Source organism: Notamacropus eugenii, chromosome 5 (genome assembly GCF_028372415.1).
Source record: "Notamacropus eugenii isolate mMacEug1 chromosome 5, mMacEug1.pri_v2, whole genome shotgun sequence".
Taxonomy (NCBI): Eukaryota; Metazoa; Chordata; class Mammalia; order Diprotodontia; family Macropodidae; genus Notamacropus; species Notamacropus eugenii.
The window spans coordinates 327,860,370-327,866,257 of NC_092876.1; the positions used below are offsets into that span (position 1 = coordinate 327,860,370).

General features: G+C 39.9%; 1 pseudogene; it reads left to right on the top strand.

Moving 5' to 3' along the window:
- The first annotated feature begins 711 nt into the window (after positions 1–711).
- LOC140506392 (L-lactate dehydrogenase A chain pseudogene) lies at positions 712–1,923 on the top strand (annotated as a pseudogene).
- The last annotated feature ends 3,965 nt before the right edge of the window (positions 1,924–5,888 follow it).

The window sequence follows — 5,888 nt, forward strand, 5'->3', positions numbered from 1 at the left end:
ATTGTCCCAGAGGAGGACTATCTATTCCTTTACCTTTGGAAAATCTGACTTTTTAAGTACACTTAGAAGAAGTTGAGATACATTGGACTAAAGTAAAGTGAATCGAATGGAAATTAATAGAACTGAAAATAAGGAGATGAAGAAAAAAAAGATAGGTTCTCTCATATTATCCTGCCTCTAGTCAGGACTCGTGGAGAATAGGTAATGTCCCATATCTTAGCTTAGTAAATGGCTAGCTGTATGATATGATGGGAGGGCCATTATAAAGGCTTTTCTCTTCTCACCTAGAAGTGCCTCCCTTAGTCTGTTATCTTGACTGAAATTCCATTGCTAGAGCTCCATTATTTGAGGTTCAGAGTAGTGAATCTGGTTTTCTATTGATCCATGAACCTTTAAAAGTTTCACAATGTTCCTTCTGTAGTGCTTGTAATAATAGTCAGTCCTGTATATATTTTATTTATATGTAGCTGTTTGCATGTTGTCCCCCTACCATTAAGTTGTGAGCTCCCTCAAGACTATTTTTGCCTTGGAGTCTGGGAGCAGTAACCTTATATCTAACTCAGAACTTTCTCAGCCTGACCAGAAACCTCAATTCAATTTTTGCTATCCCCCCAGACACCCTCCAAAATGGCATCCGCTCTCAAGGATCAGCTGATCTTGAATGTCCCAAAGGAAGACCAGGCTTCCTAGAACAACATCACTGTTGCTGGGGTTGGTGCAGTTGGCATGGCATGTTCCATTAGTGTCTTAACAAAGGAATTGGCCAATGAACTTGCCCTAGTTGATGTAATAGAAGACAAACTAAAGGGAGAGATGATGGAACTCCAACATGGTAGCCTTTTCCTCAAAATGCCAAAGATTGTTTCTAGCAAAGACTTTTGGCAAGTCACAGTGTGACTGCAAACTCAAAACTGGTCATTGTTACGGCTGGGGCATGTCAACAGGAGGGAGAAAGTCATCTTAATTTGGTCCAGCATAATGTGAATATCTTTAAATTCATCATTCCCAACATTGTTAAATACAGCCCTAATTGCAAGCTGCTTGTTGTTTCTAGTTCACTGGGTATTTTGACATGTGTAGCCTGGAAGCTAAGTGGCTTTCTTAAAAACCATGTTATTGGAAGTGGTTGCAGATTCTGCCCTTTTCTGTTAACCTAATGGGGGAGAGACTTGGTGTCCATTCTTCAGGTTGTCATGGATGGGTCCTTAGGGAACATGGAGATTCCAGTGTTCCTGTATGGAGCAGTGTGAATCTTGGTGGTGTTTCTCTAAAGAACCTGCATCCTTCTTTGGGAACTGAGGCTGATGCAGAGAATTGGAAAGTTGTTCATAAACAGGTGGTTGAAAGTGTTTATGAGGTAATCAAACTGAAGAACTACACTTCTTGGGCCACTGGCTTGTCTGTGGCAGATGTGGCAGAAAGCATTATGAAGAATCTTAGGAAAGTGCACCCAATTTCCACCATGATTAAGGGCCTACATGGCATTAATGAGGATGTCTTCCTTAGTGTCCCATGTGTCTTGGGGCAGAATGGCATTTCAGATGTGGTGAAGGTCAACCTGAATCTGGAGGAAGAGAGCTATTTAAAGGAGAGTGCAGATTCTCTTTGAGGAATCCAAAAGGAGCTGCAATTTTAAAACCTTTGAATGCACTGCCAATCGAGAGAACATGATAGGGGGTGAGGAGTTATGTATGATCCACTTTCAGATAGGCCAAATCCTTCCTCTGATTAGTGACTAAACACCAGAAATGTAAAACCTGTGAACACACTCTAGTTTCTTCCTAAAGTTAGAAATGGGGAATAGAACTCTGTTGTAGTTAGCGTATAATGCTGGATATGACTTGTATAGTCTCAGTGGTTGATGTCAAGCAGAGCCAGCGCCCCACAGGTATATAAACTACCTGCTTTGTATGTAGGTGCTACAGGTTCCCTTAGGTCCAGAAGATAATACTCCTGGATAGAAAACACTATACAGTAGTAATTCTTTATTGATGCATTGATTACCTTTGTGCTTCCCTCCATTAGGGCTCTAAAGCATGGCCCCATGTATCACCTTTCCAGAAGACCTGATTTTGTCCACCTATACATATATATATATATATATATATATAATCAATAGTTGTAAATTTCCATATATATAAAAAGATCTGTATATGTACAACAACACAACCAATTCCTCAAGTGTCATATTAACCCTAAATATTGAATAAAAACCAAATAACTAATAAAAGAAGACTACTTTTGCCTTTCTTTGTACCCTTGGAGCTTGGAACAATGCCTGAAATATAGTAGATGCTTAATAAATGCTTGCTGACTAGTTGTTGACTTGCCTGAGTTATGTGGTTTCCCCAGGATATCCTATGGAACGTTTTATCTTGATTTTTTAAAATCAAATTTAGAGAAAGACGCAAATAAACTAGCTCTTCCCCCACAACCCATAAAATACCTATAAAGAAGGACCCTCAACAAATTCTAGAGCAACAGAAGCCACAGAACAATGGAGTGGAGGAGATTTCTAGCCCAGAGTGACCTGAAAGACTGATGGGAAAGGTCTGTCGCACTGGACTGAGCGGAGCCCAGCCCAGCCTTGGCCTTGCAGCACTGAGAGGAGCAGGACTGAGCTGGCTTCAGAGTTAGAATCTCCAGTGGCAGCACAGATCCCTCAACCCACAGGCACTAAAAGTCAGTGAGAGGGTTTTTTCAGCTGTCCAAGAAGGCAGCAGGCTGTCCCCATAACTCAGGCCTCCTCAGATGGGGCAGGCAGTAGCCTGCATCCACTGTTGAAGGCCTCGTTGTAAAGCCCCTGAGGGAACTCAGCCCTGTGTGGTGGCCCTGCCTCCACCTGAGCAGCTGATCTTAATCTCACACTGAATAGTGGTCCTGCCTCTGCCTAAAGTCCCTGGGGGATTGGAGCAGCTCATCTGAATCTCAGCCCCCAGTGCTGGCTTGGCAGAACTGGAGGTGAGGTGGTTATGGAGAGGAAACTCAGAAGTCAAATAACTGGCTGGGAAAATGCCCCAAAAAGGGAAAGCAATGAGACCATAGAAGGTTACTTTCTTGGTGAACAGGTGTCTCCTCCCATCTTTCCGAATGAGGAAGAACAACGCATACTGTCAGAGGAAGTCAAGACCCCACTTCCAGGGCTTCCAAAGGGATCTTAAACTGGGCTCAGGTAATAGAAGAGCTTTAAAAGAGAGTTAGCAGCTTACTAAAGGAGAACTAAAAAAATGCTGAGGAAAATAACACCTTTAAAAAGAAGCTAACTCAATTGGAAAAAGAGGTTCAAAAAGCCAATAAGGAGAAGGAAGCTTTAAAAAGCAGAATTAGCCACATGGAGGAGAAGGTTCAAAAGCTCACTGAACAAAATAATCTGTTGAAAGAGAGAATTGAGTTCAGGGAAATGAATGACTATGAGATAAACCAAGCAGTTAAAAAACAAAACCAAAAGTTTGAAAAAATAGAAAACAATGTGAAACATTTCACTGGAAAAACAACTGACCTGGAAAATAGATCCAGGAGAAACAATTTAAAAATTTTGGGACTACCTGAAAGCCATGATCAAAACAAGAGCCTGATATTCTAGAACCAGAGGGCAAAATAAATATTGAAAGAATCTACCCATCACCTCTTGAAAGAGACCTGAAGAAAGAAACTCCTAGGAATATTGTGGCCAAATTTCAGAGTTCCAAGGTCAAGGAGAAAATACTTCAAGCAGCTAGAAAGAAACAATTTGAGTATTGTGGAAATACAATCAGAATAACACAGGATCTGGCAGTTTCAACATTAAGGGATCGAAGGGCTTGGAACAGGATATTCCAGAAGTCAAAGGAACTAGAATTAAAACCAAGAATCGCCTACCCAGCAAAACTGAGTGTAATACTTCAAGGGAATAAATAGTCATTCAATGATATAGAGGGCTATGAAGCATTCATATTGAGGAAAAGACCAGATCTGTACAGAAAATTTGACTTTCCAAGACAAGAATCAAGAGAAGCATGAAAAGGTAAACAGGAAATAGAAATCATAAAAAACTTTCTAAAGCTGAACTGTTTACATTCCTACATGGAAAGAAAATATTTATAACTCTTGAATCTTTTCTCAGTATTTGGGTAGGTGGAGGGATTATACACACACAAACACACACACACATACACACATATAGACAGAGAGTACAGGTTGTGTTGAATCAGAAGAGATGATATCCACACACACAAAAAATAAAATAAAATAAAAACTAAGGGGTGAGGGAGGAAAATACTGGGAGGAGAAAGGGAGAAATGGAATGAAGCAGGCTATAACTCACAAAAGAGATAAGAAAAATGTTGTTCCATAGAGGAGAAAAGGGAGAAGGAAAGAGGGGAAAAGTGAAGCTACTCTCTCCACATATGGCTGAAGGAGGGAATAACACGCTCACTAAATTTGATATGAAAATCTATCTTACACCACAGGAAAGAAGGGAAGGAGGTGACAAGTGAGGTGAGGGAAATGATAGAAAGGAGGGCAAATGAGAGAAGGAAGTAACTAGAAATAAACACTTTTGGGAAAGGACAAGGTCAATTGAGGGAATTAAAAATATAAGGGGGGATAGAGTAGGATAGAGGGCAATTTAGTTAGTATTACACAACATGACTATTATGGAAGTCTTTTACAAAACAACACATATTTAGTCTGTAGTGAATTGCTTGCCTTCTCAGTGGGAATGGGGAGGGAGGGAGGGAGAGAAGTTGGAATTCAAAGGATTAGTAATGAAGGTTGAGAATTTTTATTGCATATAACCAAAAAATAAGAAATACAGGGAATGGGGTATAGAAATTTATCTTGCCCTACAAGAAAAGAGAGAAGATGGAGATAAGGGAAGGGTGGGGTGTGTGATAGAAGGGAGGGTACATTGAGGGAAGGAGTAATCAGAATGCAAGGTATTACAAAGTGGGGGGAGGGGAGTGATGGGGAGAAAAATTGAACATGTTACAAAGTGAAGTAAAAGCAATTAGTATTAAAACAATTGACTGAATTACTGAGAATAAATCAATGACATTTTTAGTTTGGAGAAAAGAATTTTAGTCTAAATTTCCTAGAGGAAGGTAACCTTGGGTAAAATTTGGCATTGATGGAAAAGTTAAGGTTTTAATGGTAAATTTGATCTTATGATTGCTATTTAATCAGGAACTAGAACATATATAGAAAGGCAGGTAAGCCACCTGAGACTTGCTTCAAAAGATGTTCCTTAGCCAATGTGAAATTATAGTCATATCTGAAACCTGATTATTAGAACTTGCTATTTTAAGATGCTATGGGACTATTAAGTGACTGTTCTTCTGACTCTAACTCCAGGTATGGATAGCAAGAAAGGCAGTCTGAACCTCCAATCCATGATGCCAGTAAGCCTGTGAGATGCTGGTATCAGCTGAATAAGGTGATCTCGTGGGAAAGGTGGGAGAATGGCTGTTCAGCCTGGGCTGAGGTAGGATTCTCCTGGTTCAGTTTCCCCACTGACACCTGGCAGACTGTAAGCCTGACTGAATGCAAGTTGACAATCTACTCCTACCTGGAACTGACATGAAGTTGGGGAGATATTGGTTCCCTGCAACATTCCTACTCTTAGCGGCAATTTCCTATAGTCAAAAGGCTTGTAAGCTTAATACCAGATCTATTAAATTATAAATTGTTGGTAGGGGAACATCCAAGTTTAAGTCTAAAATTAAGCTATTAGGCTTAGGACTTTAGACCAACAACAATAAGTTAGGGTCCTTTAAGTCTTAGTAATACTGTGGAGACAATTAGGTCAAGGGCTTGTGAAGCTAGCATACATAAATAATATTTGTGTCTCAGTTGGTTAATGTAAAAAAAAAAATTCTTTTGTGGTCTATACTGTAAATGCTTTAAGAAGA